Source organism: Podarcis melisellensis, assembly GCF_964234715.1.
Source record: "Podarcis melisellensis genome assembly, chromosome: 7".
Classification (NCBI taxonomy): domain Eukaryota; kingdom Metazoa; phylum Chordata; class Lepidosauria; order Squamata; family Lacertidae; genus Podarcis; species Podarcis melisellensis.
Window position 1 is genome coordinate 67,786,352 of NC_138539.1, and position 19,587 is coordinate 67,805,938.

Sequence of the window (19,587 nt, forward strand, 5' to 3'; positions counted from 1 at the left end):
AGTTTGTGCTTCTCACACCTTCCCATCAATGCCTAAATTTCTTACAAACTTATTTCTAACTGCCATAATTGCCTAAACAAAAGCTTGAGCATTGCTACTGCTGTTATAAGGAAAGCTCATGGAAACTGAGATTTGATGCAATAAGAGAGCCAACAAGTGTTTGCAATACACCTTTTTCATTACAGCTGCCTCACTGCAATCAACCCTCACACAGCTCTGAAGAATTCAATTTATAGCTATTTTCTTACAGTAATAAGCAAACAATACTCTTCAAATAGACATCCGAGGTGTACAAACGAAAGCAAGGGAGAAGAGCTATTGGTTAGGGTTTTTTATTGCTGTCAGGGTGGATAAAAATCAATGATTCTTTTTTTAAAAAAAAAACAAACAGATTTTTTAAATTTGTCAGAGATTTTATTTTATTTAAATCAGATTTTTAAAATAAAATACTTTTGGAGGAAAAATCTTTCTAAAGATAGTTTTCTATTTAAGTTACATTATAGTCCAAAGGCTATTCATCAGGAAATAAGGATTTGTTTTAAGTTTTTTATTTGTGCTAAAACTCAAGTCTAAGTTTTGTTTTTGTTTTATAAAAATTAGCAACATTAGTTAACAAACTTATGCTATTATGTTATTGTTTTAGTTAAATAGTTTAAATTCTTATTGAGGAAATGATTATTTTTCTCCTTCCAATAAAGAACAGCAGAAAATTTGTCCAAATATAGTCAACCTATTAAACCTCACAATAATTTCATAATTATCTGTCTATGTAATTCTAATAGTATAACCAAATAAGTAATTTTTGATATAGCTGTAAAAACTACTCTGAAAATTTATTATTCCTCTGGTTGTAAATATTAAAATTATACCAGCAAGACGGAGTCTCTGTAAAAAAAATAAAAAAAATAAACCAAGTCTTTCTGACTAGTGATTTAAACTGATTGATTTAAATCAAATCCACACTGGTTGCCGTTATTATTAATTTTTTGTATCTTTATTTTTAAATGTGGAAATCAGTTTGGCTGCATACTTTTCAATGTGTTTTGTTTAAGACTACTTTTGTTATGTTTGCGACTGTGAAATTAATTTCCTCTTGCAAGCCGCCTTGAGCATGGTTTGAGCTCTGGAAAAGCAGCATACAAATTAAGCGAGGAGGATAAGAGGAAGGGCTGAACTAGGTTTTGACCAGGCATAAGATTCCCCCCACCCCTCTTTTAAAAACCCTGTCCTGATTTCCCCTCAACGCCATCTGCTTTTCACAATGAAAATTCTAACCCCATTTACCTGCGAGTCAGCTTCACAGAACGCAATAGGAATTACTTCTGAGTAGACACGCTTAGGATTGCAGTGTAAAAAACCACAACTATTCACTGCAACCACGAAATTGCACCCCCACCCCTTCTACCCATAGCTGTCAACGTTTCCCTTTTTTAAAGGGAAATTCCCTTATTCCGAATTGGATTCCTCGCAAGAAAAGGGAAAAGTTGACAGCTATGCTTCTGCCTGTTGCCTAAGTCCCAGCTCCTTGGGGCCCTAGGTGCCCGAGCACCCACAAAATTCCCCATAAAGGGCTCCCACAAATTTGGGTGGCAGGGCCAATGCACGCTGCATGGCACCCACAGCCCCGGGTCGCGGGGCTAAGCTGGCAGAAACCAAACAGGGCATGCACCCATTATTTTCCCCCCGCCTGACATATTCAAAGAAAATATTTAAACACACACAAAGTCTAGGGCCCACACCTGGCCAGGACAATTCTCACCCTGTCCCCTAGGGTTAACAGCCCACATTTTGCTTCCAATGATACGTCTCAAAACAGAACAAAAAAGCAAGATGCATCAGGCCTGCAAAGAGTCCTGGCTGCAGCAAGATGGCTGCCTACCTTGTCGGGAGAATTTGCTGCCCAGGTTAGAAACAACATGGCTCATTCCTGCAGCTTGCATTGTGGTTGGCTATAAGCAGCCCTAGGCTTGCAACTTGGACTACATTGGCAGGAGGCCAAAAGAGGGGAATCAAAACTGCCTGTTAAGAGAGACCTGCCCTTCCTTTAGCAAAATGCTAAATTACCCCGGTGGCCATTTTAAGTGATACTTGATTTTTCTAAACTTTTAATGGATTCTTTCATACCTTCCAAACTCTCTCCGTTGAAAACAGGGACGTCCCATTCCATAATGATGATTTTACTCTTTCTATCCCACACGTCTGGCTGAGCTGCCCTAGCTACTTTGGGCAGCTTGCAACATGTAAAGAAAACATCATAAAACGTTAAACATTAAAAAAAAAAACCCTTCCTTATACAGGATTTCCTACAGATGGATGGGGGTCAGATAACTCCATCCCCTCCTACCTCTCTCCAGTGAAAATAGGGAAGCCCCAATCCATAATGATAATTTGACTATTTATACTCCTCACATCTCTCTGGGTTGCCCCAGCCACTTTGGGCAACTTCCAACATATATAAAAACATAATAAAACGTTAAAACAAAAGTTCCCAATACAGGATTGCCTTCAGACAGCTCAGGGTTGGATAACTCCATACGCTCCAACGTTTCTCAAGGGAAAATGGGGACATCCTAAGGAAAAGTGGGACATTACAAGAGCATATAATAAATCAAGAAGGCTTCTCCTCACTGTGCCAACTCAGGAAATCTAGGCAGATTTCCATCTTTTTCTCTTTGCAGAACGTTGATGTTCTTTTTTTAGAGCAGAATATAACTGGAGTTGCCATATTTCAAAAAGTGGAATTCCAGCAACAACTGAAAAGTTGTTGAGCTGCTGGGGGTGGGGGAGTTGTTTAGCTTTTCAAAGTTTTGTCCAAAATGTTTTTTGGGTTTTTTTTTTGCAAAATCGAAAAGAAATTGGACGGGAAAATGACTCTGCCAAAAATGGGCTGCCATCCATCCAGATTTTGCCCATTTCTGACCAGACGCTGCTTTCGGCTGCAGTATTCACAATATGCCCAGGAAATTCTCAACGTTATCCCAATCATAATTCCGTTTAGGATATTCCACCATTCTTACGCAGAGTTTCTTTTCTTTCAGCAAAGTAAGTGGCTCACGTAAATGCCAAACAAAGCTTGAGTAATAAAGTAAATGGTCATGCCATAATATACTGTCTCAGAGATGGTTGAACAACACCATGAGGCAAGAACGAGGCAAGAAGCAAGAATGACAGTTGGCCTCTCTAACTGAATTTAACTGCACAGCTGCAGCAGTTACTCCATTCATTCCAATGGGGCCGGCTTGCAATGCCAGCACAAAGTCCAATTGGAATGAATGGAGGACATAGGCTAAGGTTACCAGACGTTCTCAGCATTCACATGTATGTAGTGAAGAGTAAGTGTCCCCGGATTAATTGAAAAAAAAATCTGGTAACCTTAACGTACGCGCAAGTGAGCCGTTCCCTAGATCACCTCTAGAGCAGAGTTCACAACTCAAGCTTTGAGGAGAATACAGTGGTACCTCAGGTTACATACACTTCAGGTTACATATGCTTCAGGTTACAGACTCCACTAACCAAGAAATATTGCTTCAGGTTAAGAACTTTGCTTCAGCATGAGAACAGAAATTGGGCTCCGGTGGCGCGGCAGCAGCAGGAGGCCCCATTAGCTAAAGTGGTGCTTCAGGTTAAGAACAGTTTCAGGTTAAGTACGGACCTCCGGAACGAATTAAGTACTTAACCCGAGGTACCACTGTACGTGGGGAAAACCTTGCTGCAACTCATACATCAAGAAGTACAATGTCTGGATACTTTACCTAGCCCTTAATAAATATATACTGTATTTACTCGAGTCTAATACGCCATCAAATCTAATTTACACCCTAATTTTTGCAACGTGATTTGGCCAAAAAAAAAGAGAGATGCGCATTAGACTCGAGTAAATACAGGTACGTTACCTTTACAGCTTAGTAAGAATTAAAATTTGGGAAATGAAAAAAAGCAATGGGGGGGGGGTGCCGTGACAAGAACTACTCTGCAAATTCTGCTAGTTCATTTGCACTCAGAACACATTATTAATCGAACTAATAAACAGAAATGAGTCAGCGTCTGAAAACACAGTAAGATGTTTATTAAGAGTGAAAATACATAGAGCGGGAAAAGGCGATGCAGCCCTTTTCATAATGCGGTGAGTCAAGGTCAGTTTGTTTAAGGCCATAAATCAGAGTACTTTTTAATGGAAAGATATGTTTTGAGTAATCTAGGAGGATGTTTTAAGAGAAGAACCAGAAATAGAAATGTGCAGGTCAAGAGCAAAGGCAAAAAGGATAGTGTTTTCTAGGGTAGGTACTGTATTACGTAAATGGCTGGCTGAGACTGACTCCCAGCTATATCTGAAGGGCGAGAGAATGCCTGGTTTTAATTTCTCCAGTTAGTATTGAGAAATAATTACCCCAGTTAGTAATGCAAAATGCACAGGAGTTTCGGTATCTTAAGGCTGCAGCTTTGAGCACAGTAAAAAGGAAGTGAATAGTTTTGAATGTAGTGAGATTTGCTTCTGAGTAAATATGCTCAGGGGTTTGCTCTGCATGACTCCCGTAAAACAGTACAAATTCTTCCATATTGGAGAGCTAAGTTACACTTTCTAAGGGCAAATCCACTCCATATATTTAAAGCACTTTTGGTGCCCATTTAAAGAGAATTATGGGAACCACAGTCTAGCAATCTTTGGAAAGCACTAGATTCTGTATGTGTCTCTATAGAATTATAAGGTAAAGGTAAAAGTACCCTTGACCATTAGGTCCAGTCGTGGCCGACTCTGGGGTTGCGGCGCTCATCTCACTTTATTGGCTGAGGGAGCCGGCGTACAGCTTCCGAGTCATGTGGCCAGCATGACTAAGCCGCTTCTGGTGAACCAGAGCAGCGCACGGAAACGCTGTTTAGCTTCCTGCCAGAGAGGTACCTACTTATCTGCTTGCACTTTGACGTGCTTTTGAACTGCTAGGTTGGCAGGAGCAGGGACCGAGCAACGGGAGCTCACCCCGTCATGGGGAATCGAACCGCCAACCCTATAGGGAATCCCATTCTAAAACCTAAATGAAGTATTTCCAGATCCCAGAAGCTAAACTTTAGCCACAATCCAGTATGCATCCATGCACACCAAAGAAGTTTTCTTTTGGGCAGGTTTGCGTTACCATAAAACCCCCTGAATGCAACGCCGCACGTAAGTTTCCGAAAGCGATACTTGCGGGAAAACATTTGATGCCCTCATATTCCTGGTACCAGTTGAGATCACAGTATTGCTTTAAAAAAACCACACCAGCAGCTGAGTAAAGATCTCATTACTAAATAGTAGAGGAAGGTTGGTTTGACATTTAAGAGTAATGATGACCGGATGCACTTCAGAGCTGACTGAACAAGATAGATGTATTTTTATGGAAAAGGAGAAGAGGAAGACTTCTAATCCATCTTCAAATTTCATAGTTTTAATACTAAAAAGCTGAGAAACTTAAAAAAAACCCAAAAAACTGAAGTGAGGCTCTGTAGGTGAGGGACAGGATCAAAGTGTAATTCCATTAAATGGGGTAAGATAAAGGGTCCTTGTTCTGTTACCAGGGAGGGGGACTCAATTTTGTGGTTAGCCTCAGGTGCGAAAATGTCTTGGGCCGGCCATTGTCTTTCTGTTCAATGTTAGCAGGTTTCTGTAGTGTAGAGGAGAGGACATAACTGGGACTCGGGTTTTTTCCCAGAAAAAAAGATCAACAATTTCAGTGTTTTCCTAAAAAGCTCAATAACTGGTCCTAGTTTTGAAATATGACAACCCCAAGATACAATGTCAAGCAAGTTCCAGCCTAAGAATCACATTCCTCTTCTTACATCTCACTTACTTTGTTCTGTTGAAATTATTCACACTGTTAAGAGGGACTCACGTTTGTTACATTGTGGTGTAATTTAATGAGTCCTATATGCAAAGATGGGGGACGCGGGTCGCTGTGGGTAAAACCTCAGCGCCTAGGACTTGCCGATCGCATGGTCGGCAGTTCGAATCCCTGCGGCAGGGTGCGCTCCCATCGTTTGGTCCCAGCGCCTGCCAACCTAGCAGTTCAAAAGCACCCCCGGGTGCAAGTAGATAAATAGGGACCGCTTACCAGCGGGAAGGTAAACGGCGTTCTGTGTGCTGCGCTGGCTCGCCAGATGCAGCTTGTCACGCTGGCCCCGTGACCCGGACGTGTCTGCGGACAGCGCTGGCTCCCGGCCTATAGAGCACTGTTTTTCAACCACTGTTCCGCGGCACACTAGTGTGCCGTGAGATGTTGCCTGGTGTGCCGTGGGAAAAATTGAAAAGATTTAAAAATAAAGTATTTTATAATTTTTCATATTTCTGTTTACTTACTATTTCATAATAAAGTAATTATAAAATACTTTCTTTGTGTTTATTTGATTCCTATTCAAGAGAATTACTTTATATATAGTCAATATAGGCACAGAGTTAATTTTTTTAACATTTTCTAATGGTGTGCCTCGTGATTTTTTTCATGAAACAAGTGTGCCTTTGCCCCAAAAAGGTTGAAAAACACTGCTATAGAGTGAGATGGGCGCACAACCCTAGAGTCTGTCAAGACTGGCCCGTACGGTCAGGGGTACCTTTGCCTTTACCTTTATATGCAAAGATGCATATAGGACTCATTAAATTACACCACAATGTAACAAATGTGAGTCGTGGGTTAAATCACAGAGCCTAGGACTTGCCGATCAGAAGGTTGGCGGTTCGAATCCCCGTGACGGGGTGAGCTCCCGTTGATCGGTCCCTGCTCCTGTCAACCTAGCAGTTTGAAAGCACGTCAAAGTGCAAGTAGATGCACTTTGACCATTTACCTCCGGCGGGAAGGTAAATGGTGTTTCCGTGTGCTGCTCTGGTTCCCCAGAAGTGGCTTAGTCATGCTGGCCACATGACCTGGAAGCTGTACGCCGGCTTCTTCGGCCAATAAAGCGAGATGAGCGCCGCAACCCCAGAGTCGGTCACGACTGGACCTAATGGTCAGGGGTCCCTTTACCTTTATATGCAAAGATAAGGATCAGCCCACATTCTAGAGAACGTCCTGCACAAGGGACATTGGAAATTTTCCCCTAGTGCTGAAAGAAAACCAACCTTAGGAAAGAGACTGGAGAACTACAGAAAAAAGCTTAAAACAAAACAAAAACACTGAGCTTTGTGATGATGCTACAGTCTTAATCAAGTTTCCTGACATGCATGCTGCCTGTTTCCACAAGAGACGCTTGAAGCATATCAGCTGACAGTGGAGAATTAATTGAAATTATAAAAAATAGTTAAGAGGCGGAGGAAGATAATGGTCTGACCGTGATTAAAGCCTGTGAAGAGCATAATTATTCATTGAATTATGGGAATGAAGAGTTTTGAAGACTACTTCTTGGAATGAGACATAGCCATCAAGAGGAGAAAAAAAATCCTCACAAAGGAATTAATGACTGATTTAATGCACCAACTACAAATTACTTCTAATGTCCCTTCCATTCGAGTGAGAGTTAGCGCAGCAAAGGCAAAGTGGCGTTGGTGCCATCATCATGGTCTCGAGTTAGAGCATTAGAGCATTTTTTGCATAAACACACGCAGGTGCGCTGAGGTTATAACTTCATATTGTTAATTGGGGGGGGGGGGGTGTGATGCATTCACATAGTGCATCCCTTAGCAAAAATAGGCAAAACAGAACAGCATAGGATACTTGTATACAGCACCCATAGCTTATGCCAGATTGGCGCATCATAGCACATAGCCTCCAACATTTATCTGATGAAAGTAGGCATGTGCTCTTCAATAATAATAATAACAATAATAATACCCCATCCATCTGACTAGGTTGCCCCAGCCATTCTGGACAGCTTCTAGCTTATATAAAAACATGATACAGTGGTACCTTGGTTCTCAAACACCTTGGTTCTCAAACAACTTGGAACCCAAACACAGCAAACCTGGAAGTAAGTGTTCCGGTTTGTGAACTTTTTTTGGAAGCCGAAGGTGCTCCATTGCATGTTCAGACCCAGAAATAAATTCACACTTGACTCAAATTTTTGGTTTGGTTTTTGGCAGAATTTAGGCCACAACTTTATTGTTTACAGAAAGTGACTGGTTGCATAGGCTGTATGTTAACTAGCTCCCACATTGTGGCTGACCAAATGTACCCACCCACAACACAGGGTGTCGGTTGTCCAGGTCTCACCGCAATACGTGCCCTCCTTAAGGGAGGACTCGATTTTTGAGTGCCACACTTCGGTTTTGAATGTTATGCTGATGTCTGTCTGTTTTTTCTATTTATTTTGTGTTTTTGTTTTTGCGGCTCTTTTATCTTGTTTTCGTGACTGTGTGGAACCCAGTTCAGCTACTGATTGATTTATGGATTGTGTGACTGCAGTACATTGAATGAATAAACTTTATTACAGTCACAGACCAGCATAAGAAAAACATAGCAGTTAGGATTTAAACAGGTAATTGTTAATGCAAATAAGAACAAATATTTGTGTGTGTGTGTGTGTGTGTGTGTGTGTGTGTGTGTGTGTTCCCAAAAGGGAAGGGGAAAAGAAAATATACCTTTCTGCATCTTGATTTGCAAATGCTAGCCCTTCCTTTAAAAAATCCTGAGAGGAAGTAGCTATAGTCTTCCTGTTGAACCTTTAAATGTCTCATCATGACAGACATCGGTATAGATTTTTGTTTCTGACCTGACCTGCTGTCTTTTCAGTAGAACTTTAGAATAATTCACTGCTGTTGCTGTACCCAGAACTACGCAGAAAGGAAATAATAATTGGATTATTAGTCATCATGCTTGACCATGGCAATTTACCCTTCCAACCTATTAATTTCCTAACAGGCTTGGCAGGAAGCTAAATATATACCAGAGTTTGCAGTGCTTCCGCTGGCTTTTCTAACTCACTTCAGAATGTGCTCAGCATGCCTGTTGGATTTGTAAAAATGCTACCAGCAGTTTGCCACTCAAGCCAAAAATAACTCCTGAACAAAACATCGTTAATAGTTTAGGGAAAATAAACTAAAATTCATTAGAGTTCCGAAATCAATAGCCTCGTCTTGGCATCAGATGAAAGTTTTAGAACAGGTGGCTTTAAAAAAACCAGTAACAATAACCCAGCAAAAGCAGTTGAATGTTATTACATAGACTATTTGGGGTTGCCATACGTTCAGAATTTCCTGAATATATCCAGAATATTGTAACCACAAGCAGTGTCTGGGCAGAAATTGGCAAAATGTCTGGGAGAATCCAGACGCATGGCAGCAGTGTCGGTTTTGCTCAGAAAAAGCTGAACACCTTTGGTCAAAACTAAAAGAAGCTCAACAACTTTTCTGTCCGGATTTTCACTTTTTGAAATATGAGAACCCTAGTTATATTCAGCTCCAAAAAAAGAACACCAGCATTCTGCAATGAGAAATAGCTCAACAACTTCAGCCCCCAAAAAGAGCAGCTCAACCACTTTACCAAAAAAAAGCTCACCAGCTTTTCTTTCCAGATTTTCACTTCTTGAAATATGGCAACCCTAGTTATATTCTGCTCTTAAAAAGAACATTGACGTTCTGCAAAAGGAAAAAGAAGCAGATCTACCTAGATTCCCTCAGCTGGCACAGTGAGGAGAAGGCATCTAAGTTCATCTTGGCATTTCCCTCTATTAGGTTCATTGTGGCTTCAAAATCCTCTAGAATAGGGGGCTTCGTTGTAAGCACTGCCATCTTGTGACATCAGGGTGTTCATACAATCCTGCTGAAATATACTCAGGGTCAAGAGTGGATTTCATGTTCTTTATTCAGCTCATTGTGGTGAGGAGGAATGGAAGTTCCCCCAGAATGTCTGCTTTATATACATTATTTACACAATGGGTCCCACATGATTGGCTAATTCCGGGATTCACCTGTAGGCCAATCAGGTTGCGGATTCACTTCCACCTGGAACTGGATTGGGTGGCTCCTGTGGACCAATCAGACTGCTGCTTTCTGGACCCTATTCTTCTAGGACCAATCAGACTGCTGCCTTTTGGATCCTATTCAACTCAGTACATAACACCTGCTCACATGCTTGATGAATGCTAGAAGGGGCAGCAGGAGGGCACCCACTTGCTAGGCTCCCCCCATGCCAATGCACCCTCCCCAAACAGCCACATCAGCTGCACATTCTGCATTAGGGAGTATCCACCCAGTTGGGAATGCCAGATGCAGAAGCATAGGTACCATTCTTCACTGAAACTGTAGCTGCCAGTGGGCTTGGCCAGTGGGTGCATTTCAGTTACGCCATCATGTATTCAATGAATCCACAAGGGAGTGAATCTGAACATTCCTCTTTTACGTATCTGCAGGGCATTGTAAAGGGACGTGGGTGGCACTGTGGTCTAAACCACTGAGCCTCTTGGGCTTGCCGATCAGAAGGTTGGCGGTTCGAATCCCCACCACGGGGTGAGCTCCCGTTGCTCGGTCCCTGCTCCTGCCAACCTAGCTGTTCGAAAGCATGCCAAAAAGTGCAAGTAGATAAAGAGGTACTGCTCCGGCAGGAAGGTAAACAGCATTTCTGTGCACTGCTCTGGTTTCGCCAGAAGCGGCTTAGTCATACTGGCCACATGACCCGGAAAAACTGTCTGCGGACAAATGTCGGCTCCCTCGGCCTGTAAAGCGAGATGAGCGCTTGTTGACTTGTACATCTCAACTATCGAATGGACAGGCATTGTACCCTTGTTGAATGTATTGGGCGAACATCCCTTAATCACAGAATTATAGATTCAGGTAGGTAGCCGTGTTGGCCTGACAAAGTCGAAATATATAAAAAAAATATTTAAAATGTCCAGTAGCACCTTAGAGACCAACTAAGTTTGTTCTTGTATAAGCTTTTGTGTGCATGCACACTTCTTCAGATACACTGAAGCAGAAGTCACCAGACCCTTATATATAGTGGGAGGGTGGGGTTTTTCTCAGGAAGGTAGTAGGAGATGGGTATGGTAAACCTGTTGACGACTGTTAACGACTGCAATTAGTCCTACAGGAAAAAGCAAGGGATAGTATGCAGATGATTAGCATATGTAATGAGACAGGAATCCAATATTCAGAGCAGGTCTCTCCATAGTTTTCAGTTTAGTGATAAGTTGTACTGTAATTCAGCAACTTCTCTTTCAAGTCTGTTTCTGGAATTCTTTTGTAATAAGACAGCTGCTTTGAGATCCTGTATTGAATGTCCTGGAAGATTGAAGTGTTCTCGTACTGGCTTCTCTGTCTTGTGATTCCTGATGTCAATTTTTGCGTGTTCAGACCTAGAAATCTCCCCCCTAAATAAATTCACACTTGACTCAAATTTTGGTTTGGTTTTGGGCAGAATTTGGGCCACAACTTTATTGATTACAGAAAGTGCCTGGTTGTATAGGCTCTGGTTCGATTAGCTCCCTGCCACGCAGGTAGTGCTGACCCAGGGCACCAGCATAGGTCAGCCTAGGGTGAACACCTGGATAAGCGGAAAGCCAGGAATGGGCTAAGTTCACCACCCAAATGTCCCCCTGGACTCAGGCATGGGCACAACCCCCTTTCAGGGGTTGACCAAACCATCGAGTCCCTGGATTCCTTTAACAGAATACCCTTCACATAGGGATGGCGAGAGCGTTCTCCCATCCCTATCACCTGAACCAGAGCCTATCCACAACCTCACAAAACCCAAATGGCAAGAGCCAATCAGCCAAGTGGGGAAAATTCCTGCCGTGCCCCTGTCCCAAAGACCCAAAGCTCTGGGTCACGTGCATGGGCATAAATAGGTCCCTCAAACCATTTGGACTGCGTCCCATTGGCCAGATTGAACTTTGAGGGACCTACCAATTGAGTGTTGTGGCTTACCAATTGTACCCACCCACAACACAGGGTGTCGTTTGTTCAGGTCTCGCCGCAATACGTGCCCTCTTTAATGGAGGACCCGATTAATCACAGAATCGTAGTGTTGGAAGCGACCTCACGGGTCATCCAGTCCTGCGATGCAGGAATCTTGGCTAAAGCATCCATGACAGATGACCATCCAACCTCTGTTTAAAAACCTCCAGGGAAGGAGAGTCCACAATCTCCTGAGGGAGACCATTCCACTGTCAAACAACCAGTTCTTACTGTCAGAAAGTTGTTCTTATTTAGCCGGAATCTCCTTTCTTGTAACTTGGAGCCATTGGTTTGAGTCCTCCCCGCCAGACCAGGAGAAAACAAGCATGTTTCATCTTCTATTTGACAGCCCTTGAGATATTTGAAGATGGCTATCATACCTCCTTTCAGTCTCCTCTTTACCAAGAAGTCTCTCTTTTTAGAGGAGGCATATAATAGTATTATTTCAGCCCTTCCTTTCCGTGGCAGAAGAAAAGTTGACAGAAAAACTCGAAAGAAACCATTTTCTCGTTCTAACCTCACCAAGCGGAAGGTGCCATCCCAGACCATTATGATCTGACACTCCAAGGGAGGAAGAATGGCTTTGTGGCTTAATGTGCTAGAGTGGGTATCAAGAACAGCACATTTATTCTCTTAAAAGCTCTCGGTCTCTCTAACCAGAATAAACCCAGGAGGAGCTCATAACATAAATGCAGTTTCAAAGATGTAATTTGTTGTAGCTAACTAGCTGTAGTTTGTGAAAGAGGTGTGCTATCTCTCTCTGGAGACAGAGCACGAAGAGAGTGGAAAACTATTATGTAGTTTGAAGAGGGGGAGAAACAGTTATATAAAGTTACGTATAGGATTCACTTACCCCCCCCAGCTGCCTTTGAAAACTGCTCTGCAGAAGAACAGTCATCAAAATCTGTCGCTTGAGCTGGAGTCCAGACATCCACAACATGTTCCAATCACACTTTTAAAAGTTTTACTTTTCGAATTTATACATTTCATTAATTTTACAATCATTTCAACATTTCAAAGTGTGACTTCCTTCCCCCTCTTTCTGCAGATCCTTAAATTTATTTTTAAATATCTTCTGCATATCCAAATTAATTGAATTTGCTCATTTAATTATCTACTTTAAATATATACTCTTATATAAGTTGTTACAATAATTCTGCCAATGTTTTTTCTGCTTGCAATTTATCTGTAAATATTCAATAAACCATTTCCATTCTTGTATAAAAAGTTTGTTATCTCGGTTTCTTATTCTTCCAGTAAGTTTCACCATTTCTACATATTCCATGAGTTTTTGTATCCATTCTTCTTTTGCTGAGACTTCTTCTTCTTTCTATTTTTGGGCAAGTAACATTCTTACCGCTTTAGTTGCATACATGAAAAAAATTCTGTATAGTTTGGGTACTTCTGTCCCTATCGTTCCCAAAAGAGGAGCTTCTGTTTGTTTGTTTTTAAACAAACGTTATACGTTAAACCCTAACCTTATAACTCCCAAAAGGAAAGCTTCTGGGTTTTTTTTTTTTTTACAAATGTTATTTTAAATATCTTTTTCAATACATTATATATCATTTCCCAGTAAGCTTTAACCTTACTACAAGGCCACCACATAAGAAATCAAGATAACAAACTTTTTCTAAAAGAATGGAAATGGTTTATTGAATATTTACAAATCAACTGTAAACAGATAAAAGCATCAGCAGGATTATTGTAATAACCTGCAGTTTTATAGGAGTATATATTTAAAGTAGATGAATAAATGAGTAAATTAAGTTACTTTGGAATATGCAGAAAACATATATAAAAATTAAGGAACCACAGAAAGAGGGGGAAGGAAGTTGAGTTTCAAAATGTTAAAATTATTGTAAAATTATTGAAATGTATAAAATTGAAAATCATAAAAAATTTTGGTTGCTGTAGAACAGAGCTTTCCAAATTGTGTGTTGCGACACATCAGCGTGCCAGCTGCAATGGGGAGCCTTGTTGCCTAAAAGCCCCCGCGTTCCTTAACCTCCAGTTTGCTAGTAAACCTGAATTACTGTGTCGCAAAATGACGCATGTCTACAATGTGTGTCACCCACACCAAAAGTCTGGAAAGCTCCGTTGTAGAACCAGGCCATATACTGGAAATGTGGAGATATGATCAGAAATTCCTAACAGCCACACCGAAAAGCAATCAGTATTTTAAAATTAACAGCAATTGTATCACAAAGGAGTATAATGAGATTTCTTTTAATGATACATCCGAAATAAATATTGGCAAGATTTTGCTGTTTTCTGGTAGCCGTGTTGTGTTTGTGGGGTGGGGTGTACATTTCTGAAAATGTACCCGGTGCTGAAAAATAGAAGGGCTATGTGTGAGAGCACCGTGACCCATTTGTACCGAAGCTGAACGAGAAAGTACATTATTGTTTTCATGTAGCAAAAGGCTATAATACATTAGGAACGAAGCTGGTCAGCATGTTTTTCACTGTGTGTGTGTGTGCATGTGTGAAGAGAGAACATGCTGTACAGACTGGGAAAAAGTTATGAAGGGGTTGTTTATTTCTACACTGTAGTTTTTGGAGCATGGGATTTCAGAATCTATTATTATTATTATCACCAACTTGTGTTACGGGATTTTAACCGGGCAAAGTCAAGGGCATTTTGGCAACTGAGGCATGAAATCCATACGATGGGCTCTCATAGTAAAAAAATTATTAATTTATTAAGTAATTGACGGCTTGCTGCCCTTTAATGTGCTGCCAAGATTGCTGCTTTGAGGCAGATGTAAGTCAAATCCTGAATGTTAGGTCTGCATTTGTTGAAGTGGAAAATGGAATCACCTTCTGGATTAAGAACATTAACTAATGATATAAAGAGCAGCTTTGAAGTGTCTCATATGAACGTATGAGTGCATATCATAGACAAAGGAAGACTACCCGGCCTGAAAGATTTTGTCAGAATTGCAAATGTATTTCCTCCATTTGTGATCTAGTAGAATAATTACATATCAGAGATAAAAGTTCAGATGATTATTATAAAGCTGAAAAACAGCACCCAGCAGTTAAATTGCCCTTAACATCGTACTAAAAACCCCACGAAATGACAAAAAGTTCTGTAGCCTTATGAGGCTTTGCCCTCGGGTGGGAAAAATATTGCGCCTGGGAATGGGAAGTGGGAGTCAACAGACACTCAAGGAATAGTTTCGGAGAAAAAGGTTTTATTTCTACCATCCATGAACTGGTAGAAGGAGCAAGTGTGATAAAAGTCACAAAAAGCATGCACGAAATTCACAGTCATGTGCACAAGCATGTATACCCCTTTCCAGTTCCCTCCTCCTTTCTCCTCCCTCAGGAGTCCTGCCCATGAGTTCCTCTGAGCATGAACAGAAAGCTGTCTTGGGACTATTGTGGACTCTTGGCACCCTTCCCAGGAAAGGGGTTTCAGTGTGTTCAGATATGTTTCAATCTCTTGTTCTGGCATGGTCCCCGGACAGAAAGTAAGTTGCAATGTGGTTCTTTAGCAAGGCCAGAAGGGATGAGAAAGGCCTGAGAAACAATGGACTGTTCTCTACCTTTTGTTACAGCAGAGCGGAATGTTTCTGATGCTTAGCTGCTGAGAAAATGATTTTGAAAAGCTTTGAAAAGCTTTGAGCCTGCTTTGGTTGGGGGTGACTTCGGGCCTAGGTGAGGTCACCTGTCCTCACCTTCCTTCATTCCCCCCTCTTAATCTTTGGACAGCCTTTTTCTTAAAAAGGCTCGTCCCAGGAAGGCACAGGCTGCTAGGGTATGTGGCAGGAAGACTTCACACGTGGAACAGTGCAGGAGGTTAACATGGCAACCCTATTTTGACAGTCCTTTTTTTTCTTGGGTTAAGTTTTTTGCCAGCTGAGATTTTTAAAAGTCTTTTTCTGTGCTCTATTTTTTTCAGAGCTTTAAGCCATGTTGCAAATTTCAGTTCATTTGCCAGTGTCTGTAGAAAGAACAATGTGCGTCTTGCTTCTGGCAAAGTTTCAAATTCTTCAAAGTATCAGTTCCTATGTTATGCTGCGGCTCCTTTTTCAGAGTAAAATTGCACCTTAAAAAGAAAAATACTTTTGACAAGGTTCACAGAAAGCGTTCACTTGCTTTTTTAAGAAAGTCACTTTTCCAGGTTAGTGCTTGGGGCAAGGGGGTGGGTAACCCTTGGGCTTCTGGGTTTATGTCGCTTGACTGTAAATCCTAATTGGCTCCAGGCAGTAGCAGGTCAGAGTAGCTGGCTGAATGAAGCAGTGTCCTTCTGAGATAGCTGCCAAGAGATAAACTACTCCAAGCGCCTGGCACAAGGGGGGAAAAAAGCTGATGTCCTGTTACTTGCATGAATGAATGTTAGAAACAGTTCACTTGCTTTGCTGCAACAGTCTTTGAGCAAAAACAGATATGAGAAGAAATCATTTTTGAGAAATCTTATTGTTCCCAGCCTGTGGGGGTGGGGTGTGTCGGGCGAGGGGCCTGTGGGCATTCCATTTTCCAGTGACCCTCTTGCCTGCAGATGGCGCACTGGTTTCTTCCCTAGGCGTCTTCTGCCCCTCCTGTGGACACCCTCCAGGATTACATTTTTGGCTGCTGGCTGCTTGCCGGCTCTAAGTGCCTCTTGCTGTTTCAAGACAAACCCCTAATTATTTTGGCCAGGTCCTCTTCGAAAGAAGGATTCTGATTTAGGGTGCTTGGAGGTCCGTGGTCCTGGGCGTCGGATGACTCCAGGGGGTCGTACACTTGGTGGGGTGGGGCCATCAAAGTGGAGTTTTAGCTGCCTCAATTGCAACATCAGTATTGTCCGCTGCCCTGAGGGCATGTATCTTGCAGATTTCCTCAATGGTCAGTATTGTAATCCTAGGGCTCCCTCGGGTTTAATTATCTCTCTTTTTTTTAACAGTTCTGTCCTATGCGGCTCTCAAAGCCTTCTGCTCTTTTTCTTTCTGTCAGTTCACATCCTTGCATTGTGCTGCTTCTAGAACCCAGAAGCCACATCCAGCTCACTCCTTTGGATTGCTTACTGGCTCTATCTCACGCGGCTCTTTAAAATCTTCTGCTCTTTTCTTTCTGCCAATTCACATACTGAAATACTCTTTTGGACTGTCTGCTTGTCCATTTCCCCTGATTCTTTCTGAATTTCACCATTCTCAACTTCCTCTTCTCTTTCTTCCTCAGTTTATTTGCTTTTGAGGTTTGGGTAGGGGGAACCTTATTTAGCCCTGGTGCAGTTGCTGCATAGTGTGGAGGGGGGCTAATTATTCCTCCCTCCTTTTCTGGGTCTGGCAAGACTGCTGGGTTGTTGTTTTTTTCTAACTTGTACTTGCTGTCATACTGGGCACAGTTTGGCTTTCACAGTTCTACTTTTCTAAGCCATGGGGTATGGTCAGGAACTTCACATAAGTATTTGGAGTCTATTTTTCATCAGGTTTTTAAAATCCCCAATCTTTCCCTTTGTGGCATCTTTCCAGTTTGTTCAGGAAACATCACAGGGGGGTCATGGGAGTTGTTTTACTGCTTTTTCTCCATGACCCTGGGACCCTGGAACACTGGGACACCCTGTCCTCCTAACGTCATTTCTCTCACTCAGTCACAGACCGCACGTTGCTTTCAACGTCTCACACACTCAAAAAATTCACTGGAGTATCCCCACACGCACATTCAGCAACCCATGCACCTCCCTCAATCCCCTTTTTTACCAAAACCAAAACCGGCAGCGTTTAGACTTTGACCAGGGCCCAGCAGCACCCTTTTTGCTGCTTTTTCTGGGCGACACCAAAACCAGTGGCACTTCTTCTACCCTGCTGGCAGAGCTGATCAAACTCTCTTTGCTCCCACCTAACCCTGTGGAGCTTACCTTTGTCCTTGAGGTACCTTCTTTCGGCCGTTGCTTTTTCTCCGGTCCTTGCAGTGTGTCCACTCAGGAACGGGTGCCAATTCCTCCCACGAACTTGGCAGGATGTGCACTGGAACTGCTGACACGAACTGAGCTGTTCACCGCAGGGACGCCTTGAACCCACATCCCTTACCCTCAGGGAATCTGTTTTTCCCGGTCAACGCACCAAGAAAAGTAGCCTTAGGTGAGGTCACCTGTCCTCACCTTCCTTCAGTTCCATCCAAAACGCCGTTCAAGAACTGGTAATTTCCAAGTGGCAATTTTACATACACTGATGCAGTTTGACATATAAAAAACCCAAAGTACCATGCTGTAATCTCTTTTAATTTGCCTGCTGTCAGGTTGGCTAATGCATACCATTACATTTGTATGCACTCCTCACTGCTAAATTTGACTGTGTTGGCTGGGACAGAGTTCTTCAATCTTAGTTCTCCAACCACCGTTGGACGACGACTGCAGTTATCTCTGATTGTTGGTTAAACTGGCTTTGGATGACGGGAGGCGATAACCCTACAACATTTGGGGACCCAAGGCCAAAGAACACTGGGCCAATGGGTGAGGCATACTTTTAGGTGAAATGTTTTGCCTGCAGTTCTTCCAGCAACACAGATTCAACGCCATGGGGATCAAGATTCAGCACAATTTCCTGTGATTCAGATCCAATTTAACGACAACAAACATTGAGCTCAAAGCAACTCGCAATAATCGCAGTAGCATGAGATAACAACAAGCATTGCAATCACTATGATATCAAACACAAAAGCATATAAATAAAGCGAACAACGACAACAGATCCATTTTTTAAAAATGATACAATTCCATAAAGTCGTGAGCACCAGCTGCATGCCAGATGAGATCCTCTCCCTGGGAATGGGCTTCTTCTTCGCTCAGTGCAGCAGGTAGAACTGTCCCAGTCAGTGAGATGTTTTATAATTTATAATTTTGACTTCTTTTTAACCCTGTATGGGTCCACAGATGTGCCTTCAGGTGGCTTCAGGTTATAAAAACACAAGAATGCAGCCTGAAAACAATAATACATTGGCTGACGTGAGGCTTCTCAAACATTTTACCTTACAACACTCGTGGCCAAAATTGTGGAAACCTTTTGGGAAAAGTGTATTTCTGAGGTTTGATGGCTCATAACACCATTTTTGGGGGAGTAATACCATAAAATTAATACCAACTCATGAGAAGAGAAGACTCCCAGGAAAAGACCCTGATGTTGGGAAAGATGGAAGGCACAAGGAGAAGGGGACGACAGAGGACGAGATGGTTGGACAGTGTTCTTGAAGCTACAAACATGAGTCTGACAAAACTGCGGGAGGCAGTGGAAGACAGGAGTGCCTGGCATGCTCTGGTCCATGGGGTCATGAAGAGTCGGACACGACTAAACGACTAAACAACAACAACAACAACCATAAAATTATATATCAATGGAAAAATAATTTAATGAAGAATGTAATGCAACAAGGTTTGTGCACTTATCTGTATTCTGTCAAAAGTTATAGCCAAATAACCAGAAAAGGGAAGCACAACTTGCTTACGTTGGTATGCAGTAGCTTTTGTTCATTTGAATGTAGCCAATGATCATGAGTATTTAGAGAGCCAATCAGGTGTTATGAGCCATCAAACCTCGGAAATACACTTTTTCGAAAAGATTTCCACAATTTCGGCCACTAGTGTAGTTACTACAAAACACAAAAAGCAAACTGCCCTTCTGTTTGCTGTCTTCCAGGAACATCTACCTCCCCATATTGTCTCGTATATGACCTCCTTTCAAAAAGTAAATGCTAGTACATTTTATACAGATTAAAATGTTGCTGATGGGACGCGGGTGGCGCTGTGGTCTAAAC

General features: G+C 42.1%; 1 long non-coding RNA gene across 1 annotated transcript in view; it reads left to right on the top strand.

Moving 5' to 3' along the window:
- Positions 1 to 19,587, top strand: part of LOC309373836 — a 265,180-nt gene that overhangs the window by 221,372 nt on the left and 24,221 nt on the right. The window lies entirely within an intron of this gene.